The sequence below is a fragment of the Crinia signifera genome, chromosome 1, assembly GCF_055691185.1.
Source record: "Crinia signifera chromosome 1, ASM5569118v1, whole genome shotgun sequence".
Taxonomy (NCBI): Eukaryota; Metazoa; Chordata; class Amphibia; order Anura; family Myobatrachidae; genus Crinia; species Crinia signifera.
Window position 1 is genome coordinate 479909031 of NC_139217.1, and position 8885 is coordinate 479917915.

Consider the following 8885-nt stretch of genomic DNA (forward strand, 5'->3'; position numbering starts at 1 on the left):
CAGAGTTGCCTGCATCAATTGTAAGTGCTGGCAGAGTTACAATCCTCCATTATAAGTGCTGGCAGAGTTACAATTCTCCATTATAAGTGCTGGGCAGTGTTACCTGCATCCATGCCTAATTGCCGGCAGAGTTATCTGCATCCATTGTAAGTGCTGGCAGAGTTACCTGCATCATTGTAAGTGCTGGCAGAGTTACAATCCTCCATTATAAGTGCTGGCAGTGTTACCTGCAACCGTGCCTAATTGCCGGCAGAGTTACCTGCATCCATTGTAAGTGCTGGCAGATTTCCCTGTCTTTATTCTAAGTACTGGCAGAATTTAGCTGCATCCATGACTAATGCTGGCCACACATCAGACCAACTTTCCTCCAACCATAAAACTAGTTGGTTGGATGGAAAAGGAACCTGGTACTGTATGGGAGAAAATGTAAATTGTAATTAAATCATTTGTTTCCCAAATCGGAAGATGGACAACTGTCACTCAATCCACTGTAGTTGGAACTATTTGATTCAAACAATTTCACTGAATGTTTTGTCCATTCTCCTGAGTTTGTGAGCAAATTGCTTATTGGCATTTAGTTGGATTAGTAGAGTACACACCAGAACAGTTTGGCCTCAATTACCCCAATTTCGATGCAGTCTCGACCGATTGTATGTAATGGGCATGTTTCGCCATGTCTTATATCCGATGCGCGTCCTCGCTGGTGGTTTGGTTGTTTTGGAGATCTTACCTGCTGCAGTCAGGATCTGTAAAAGATCCATTCAACTGGATACAGATCGTGTGCTCCAACAGATCGTACAATCGTCTTACGATCTGCATGTAGCACACTTTCTCCAACAGGACTCAAGGGCTGGCAGAGTTACCTGCATCAATTGTAAGGGCTGGCAGAGTTACCTGCATCCATTGTAAGTGCTGGCAGAGTAACCTGCATCCATTGTAAGGGCTGGCTGAGTTACCTGCATCCATTGTAAGTGCTGGCAGAGATACCTGCATCCATTGTAAGGGCTGGCAGAGTTACCTGCATCAATTGTAAGGGCTGGCAGAGTTACCTGCATCCATTGTAAGGGCTGGCAGAGTTACCTGCATCCATTGTAAGTGCTGGCAGAGATACCTGCATCCATTGTAAGTGCTGGCAGAGTTACCTGCATCCATGCCTAAGTGCTGTGAGTTACATTCCTCCATTGTAAGAACTGGCAATGTCCCTGTCTCCATTGTAAAATTAGGCAAAATCACCTGCATTCATGCCTAAGTGCTGGCAGAGTTAAATACCTCCATTGTAAGTGCTGGCAGAATTATCTACCTCCATTTTGACTGCTAAAAGAGTTAAGTACCTCATTTGTAAGTCCTGGCAGAGATATCTACCGCCATTGTAACTGCTGCAAAGTGCTGGCAGATTTCCCTCCAGCATCAGTCCCAATATGTGGGGGGTAGGGAGTTGCTGTGCTGCTGCACCATGTGGAAACGTGGCCTCAAGCATAGGGGGTTATTTTGGTTCACTCTTTCTGGCAAATTCCTTCTTAGATGGACCAGGTGCACTGCAGGTGGGGTAGATGTTACTTGTGCAGAGAGAGTTAGATTTGGGTGGGGTTTTACTTCAAAGTGAGATCTTTATTGCAGTGTAGAAATAAAGCAGTCAGTATTTTCCCTGCACAGAAACAAAATATCTCACCCAAATCTAATTCTCTCTGCACATGTTACATCTGCCCCCTGCAGTGCACATGGTTTTGTCTATCTAAGAAGGAATTTGCCAGGAGTGAACCAAAATAACCTCCAAAGTTTTATGAAAACATAGCTCACAGAATAGTAACTAGTGGTGCTTACATGTCCTACCCGGCTTACCTCTGAGTCTCTGGCTCCTTTTCCTGGCAATTGCCTGAATGTGAAAATATTATGGTGATTGCCGCTCTTTGCATCATGACATCATGGATACTTACGCCCAACAAAGACTCTCAGATAAACTTATGTTTACAGTTTAGTAGTAAGTAGTGCCGTAAATATACATTTTGGTGCCATGAGCCACACAGTAGTGTCCATTATTCCCATTAAACCACACAACAGTGTCTGCTATTCCCATTACTCCACAGACCAGTGTCTGTTATTCCCATTACACCACACATCAGTGTCCGTTATTCCCATTACACCACACAACAGTGTCTGTTATTCACATTACACCACTCATTAGTGTCGTTCATTAACATTACACCACACAGTAGTGTTTGTTATTCCCAATACACCACAAAGTAGTTGTCACGACCACCAGGTCAGCTACCCTAGCTCTCTGTGCCGTCCCAAGCCCACAGACCTCTGACAGGTTAACTCCTGCCCTGGCGCTCACCTCTGCTGCTGATTCCCATGCTGGCTGTCTGGGTCCCGTCACCTTGTCACCACCAGGTGACAGCGGTGGCGTGCAGGCTCATGCCATGCAGGGTCTGGGCGGCGTGAGGCATGAGCCCCCATGATGGATCCGCGTCAGGTCAGGCCTCTGGCTGGACACGCCGGCTGCAGCGCCTCCGCGCACAAACACCGCCGGCTGGTTTCTGTTGCTGCATCTGGCGGCGGCCATCTTTTGGGTTCTTTCAGCCTATCCTGCACGGCTCATTCAGTGAGGTCATATACACAGCCAATCACTGCGCATCTCACCCTTCAAATACTGACTTGCCGGGCAAGACCGGCAGTCAGTACAATGATGTCTAACCGCACACATCATTGATCCCTCCTGGCTGTCTGTAGTTCCCACTACAGTCCTTGCGCTTCTGGTGAAGTCTTCTCCAATCTCCTGCTGATCGTTTTACTGCCTGTACCATATCATCACAGAACCCACTGCCGCCTATACGGATAGGACAAGGTTAACCCCCCAAAGGGTAATATCTTCTTCTTCTTCATTCCTGACGGTTATTCTCTGTGGTCATCCCTGGTCCTGCAGCTACGATCCTACTCAGCATAGATTCATCTGGACTTCAACCAATCATCCATCCTTCATCCAATCATCCTATTCTTCAACCAATCATCCAATCCTTCTTTCAATAACCCAATCATCCAATCTTGCAGTCATTCAATTATTCAATTTATCAATCATCTCCAAAGCTCTTCAATAAGCATTGTATATTATTGACTTTACATTTATCAGAATCTACAGTGTATCATTGTGTCATCATTAATTTCCTGTACCGCAGTATCTTTATTAAATAAGGTTTTATTTTATCCGATTGCCTCTGTCGTTCGTGCAACAGCCCTACATCAAAGCACCCAGGCTGGTTACACTCCAGCTGGTGCTTCACGAAACGTGACAGTAGTGTCCTTTATTCACATTACACCACACAGTAGTGTCTGTTATTCCCATTACACCTCACAGTACTGTCCCTTATTCACACTACACCTCACAGCAGTGTCCGTTATTCATATTACACCAAACAGTAGTGTCCTTTATTCATATTTATGCCAAACAGTAGTGTCCTTTATTCACATTACACACAGTCTCCTTTAGTCACATTATGCCACATAGTAGTGTCCTTTATTGACATTATGCCACAAAGTATTGTTCATTATTCACAATACACCACAAAGTAGTGTCCGTTATTCACATTACACCAAACAGTAGTGTCCATTAGTCACATTACACCACACAGTAGTGTCTGTTATTCCCATTACACCACACATCAGTGTCTGTTATTCCCATTACACCAAACAACAGTGTCTGTTATTCACATTACACCACTCAGAAATGTCCTTTATTTAATTATACCACACAGTAGTGTCCGTTATTCTCATTAAACCACACAACAGTGCCTGCTATTCCCATTACACCACACAGTAGTGCCTGTTATTCCCATTACACCTCCAAGTAATGTCGGTTTTTCACATTAAACAGCACAGTAGTGTCCTTTATTCACATTACACCACACAGTAGTGCCCAATATTTCCATTACACCTCACAGTACTGTCCGTTATTCACACTACACCTCACAGCAGTGTCCGTTATTCACATTACACCACAGAGTAGAGTCCTTTATTCACATTACACACAGTGTCCTTTATTCACATGTATGCTAAACAGTAGTGTCCATTATTCACATTACACACAGTCTCCTTTATTCACATTATGCCACATATTAGTGTCCTTTATTGACATTATGCCACAAAGTATTGTTCATTATTCACATTAAACCACAAAGTAGTGTCCATTATTCACATTACACCACACAGTAGTGTCCATTAATCACATTACACCACACAGTAGTGTCCAGTATTCACATTACACCACACAACAGTCTCCGCTATTCCCATTACACCACACAGCAGTGTCCGATATGCCCATTACACCACAGAGCAGTGTCGGTTATTCACATTACTCCACGCATTAGTGTCTTTCATTCACATTACACCACACAGTAGTGTTTGTTATTCCCATTACTCCACAAAGTAGTGTCCTTTATTCACATTACACCACACAGTAGTGCCGGTTATTCCCATTACACCTCACAGTGCTGTCCTTTATTCACATTACACCACACAGTAGTGTCCTTTATTCACATGATACAGTAGTGTCCTTTATTCACATTTATGACACAAAGTAGTGTCCATTATTCACATTACAAACAGTCTCCTTTATTCACATTATGCCACATAGTAGTGTCCTTTATTGACATTACGGGGGACATTTACCAAAATGGATTCGTAGAAAAAAGGTGTATTCGTAGGCAGAAATACACCTTTTTTTTACGAATTTGTATTTTCGGCATTTACAATCCCGAAAATACAACAATTCGTATTCCTAAAGATGGAACATTCGTATTTGTATTTACAAATATGAATGTCTACACCATCGATAGGATACGACAGAAATCACCATTCAAAAGAATGGTGGTTCCTGATGTACTAAGCAGCCGTACTGATAATACGGCTGCTAAGTGGTGTAAAACACCCACGCAAATACGACAGGAAAATACACCTTGCTTTCCCTGTCATATTTTCTTTAAGCCTGCACGGATCAGTCAGATCCGTGCAGGCTTTAGCGTAAAAAAATAGAAAAAAAAAAAAACGGCGTGGGGTCCCCCCCACAGCTGTAACCAGAACCAGGCTGACAGAGCCGGGGCCGGTAATTAAAAATCAGGGAACCCGACAAATAGGGGTTCCCCGATTTTTAACAACCAGCCCCAGGCTCCAGGTCCAGTTCCCAAAATACGGGGGACAAAATGACTAGGGGTCCCCCCGTATTTTAAGAACCAGCCCCAGGCCAAACCAGCCAGCAGGGTAATGTCACAGCCAGGGGACACTTATTATATAAGGTCCCGCGGCCAAAACATTAACCCTACCGACCAGTCAGCCTGGCATGGGGTCCTGGGGGAGTGGGGACTCCCCCAATGAAGGGGTCCCCCCCTCCAGGACTTACCTGACCAGGCTGAAGCCTGGTGCTGTCCTCGATGCCCCTGGGCGGTGGGCATCGAGCTGATAGCGGTGTAAAAAAAAGATTAAACTATTGTCTAATACTGGGGCACTATGAGTCCCAGCAAGCCTCCCCCGCCAGCTGGGACTTGGAGAACCACAAGTCCCAGCCTGCGGGGCATTAAAGGGCCCGCTGGGTCTTGTAGTGCCACAGTATTAAAAATAATACAATAAAACACACTGACACACACTTAAAATAAAACTTTAATACATACAAAGCCCACACATACTAATACTTACCTATCTTCTTTCCGTAGGTAGCCTGGTCCTGTGTCGTCTTCTGGTCCTGTGTCGGCGGTCTTCTGGATCCATGTCGACGTCCTTCTTCAAGTCGACGTCGCTGTCGGCGATGGCGTCCGGATCCGACGAAATCCATGTGGAAGCTGTGGAAGGAAACCATACTCACCTGTCCCGGGGCGACGTAGTCCAGGTAAGGGTCTTGGCAAAAAACCAAACCGACACCCGAAACCAGCCGGACAGTAGGAGCCGCACGGTGTTTGTGTACATCGTGCGGCTCCGCCTCCCGAATGGTGCTATTGGCGGCCAATAGCGGCATTCGGGAGGCGGAGCCGCACGATGTACACAAACACTGTGCGTCTCCCTGTATTTTGGGAACCAGCCCTGGACCTGGAGACTGGGGCTGGTTGTTAAAAATCGGGGAACCCCTATTTGTCGGGTTCCCTGATTTTTAATTACCGGCCCCGGCTCCTTCAGCCTGGTGCTGGTTACAGCTGTGGGGGGGGACCCCACGCCGTTTTTTTTTTTAAATTTATTTAATTTTTCTATTTTTTTTACACACTGCAGCCTGCACGGATCTGACTGATCCGTGCAGACTGCCTGTACGAATTCGTATTAGCGGCCGTATATATGTGCCGCTAATACGAATGGTTACACCATCGGAGGGTTACAAAGCAGTCGTATCTGACTGCTTTGTAATTTCCCCTCCGGAACACGACTTTGCATACGACTAAAACAGTCGTATGCAGCCGTAGGGGAAATACCAATACGAAAAACTAGGTTTTTCATATTGGTAAATTTCCCCCTACGCCAAAAAGTATTGTTTATTATTCACATTACACCACACAGTAGTGTCTATTAGTCGCATTACACCACACAGTATTGTCCAGTATTCACATTACACCACACAGAAATGTCCTTTATTTAATTATACCACACAGTAGTGTCCATTATTCCCAATTAACCACACAACAGTTTCCGTTATTCCCATTACACCACACAGTATTGTCCAGTATTCACATTACACCACACAGAAATGTCCTTTATTTAATTATACCACACAGTAGTGTCCATTATTCCCAATTAACCACACAACAGTGTCCGTTATTCCCATTACACCACACAGTAGAGCCTGTTATTCCCATTACATCACAGATCAGTGTCCGTTATTCCCATTACACCAAACAACAGTGTCCGTTATTCCCATTACACCATACAGCAGTGTCTGTTATTTACATTACACCACGCATTAGTGTTCTTCATTCACATTACACCACACAGTAGTGTTTGTTATTCCCATTACACTACAAAATAGTGTCCTTTATTCACATTACACCACACATTGGGGGAAATTTACCAATATGAAAAACCTAGTTTTTCGTATTGGTATTTCCCCTACGGTTGCATACGACTGTTTAAGTCGTATGCAAAGTCGTGTTCCGGAGGAGAAATTACAAAGCAGTCATGTACGACTGCTTTGTAACCCACCGATGGTGTAACAATTCGTATAAGCGGCACATATATACGGCTGCTAATACGAATTATTTCTAGCAGTCTGCACGGATCAGTCAGATCCGTGCAGGCTGCAGTGTGTAAAAAAAAAATAGAAAAATAAATAAATAAAAAAAACGGCGTGGGGTCCCCCCCACAGCCGAAACCAGCACCAGGCTGAAGGAGCCGGGGCCGGTAATTAAAAATCAGGGAACCCGACAAATAGGGGTTCCCCGATTTTTAACAACCAGCCCCAGGCTCCAGGTCCGGGGCTGGTTCCCAAAATACGGGGGACAAAATGACTAGGGGTCCCCCGTATTTCAAGAACCAGTCCCAGGCACAACCAGCCAGCAGGGTAATGTCACAGCCGGGGGACACTTATGATATAAGGTCCCGCGGCCAAAACATTAACCCTACCGACCAGTCAGCCTGGCCAGGGGCCCTGGGGGAGTGGGGACCCCCCCAATGAAGGGGTTCCCCCCCTCCAGGACTTACCTGACCAGGCTGAAGCCTGGTACTGTCCCCGATGCCCCTGGGCGGTGGGCATCGGGCTGATTATGGTGTAAAAAAATAGATTAAACTATTGTTTTTTACTGTGGCACTACAAGTGCCAGCAAGCCTCCCCAGCAAGCTGGGACTTGGAGAACTACAAGTCCCAGCCTGCTGGGCATTAAAGGGCCCGCTGGCACTTGTCGTTCCACAGTTAAAAAAATAGTACACAAAACACACTGACACACTTTTAAAATAAAATTTTAATACATACAAAGCCCACACATACTAATACTTACCTATCTTCTTTCCGTAGGTAGCCCTGGTCCTGATGTCTTGCAGTCCTGTGTCGTCTTCGGGATCCATGTAGACGTCCTTCTTCATGTCGACGTCGCTGTCGGCGATGGCGTCCCCGTCCGGATCCGACGAAATCCATGTGGAAGCTGTGGAAAGAAACCATACTCACCTGTCCCAGCGCGACGTAGTCCAGGTAAGGGTCTTGGCAAAAAAACAAACCGACACCCCGAAACCAGCCGGACAGAGAGCCGCACGGTTTTTGTTTACATCGTGCGGCTCCGCCTCCCGAATGCCGCTATTTCCGCCTTGCGGCCTAGCGGCTCCTGATTGAAAGGGCCCATCGAATAGGCCCAGACAACCAGACAGAACGACGGAGACCTAGGCCTGTGATCTTCAAATTTCTGAATTATGTAGATAAAGTAAAGGTCCTAGACGCATATAGGAAAAAAGGAGAACTGATATATCAAGGAGAAAAGTTGCTCCTATTTCAAGACTTTTCAAACCAAGTTTCCATGAGAAGAAAATAATTTTCTCCAGCATGCAAAGCCCTGTATGAGGCAGGTATAAAATTTGCGCTATTATACCCAGCGAAATTAAGAATATACCACAATGGAAAGACACAGATAATGGAGACAGCAGAAGAGGCCCAGATATGGTTGGACTCAGTTCTCAGTAAAGCAAGCGCGGGACCCAGGAATGGGAACTGAAGAGGAAAAAATCTTAGAAAAATTAGCCCTATACAGATTAAGATAATGAGAATATCCTCCAGAAAAGAATGTTTATGGACACTAATTATGAATTATGTTACAGCACTAAAAATGATAAAAATATACTTTAGACAGAGATTAGTAAACATGCACTTGTTGGTTAAGAAGCCTGAGCAAAAAAATCACAAAAAACACAAAAAAAGAAAAAAATGTTATTATAAT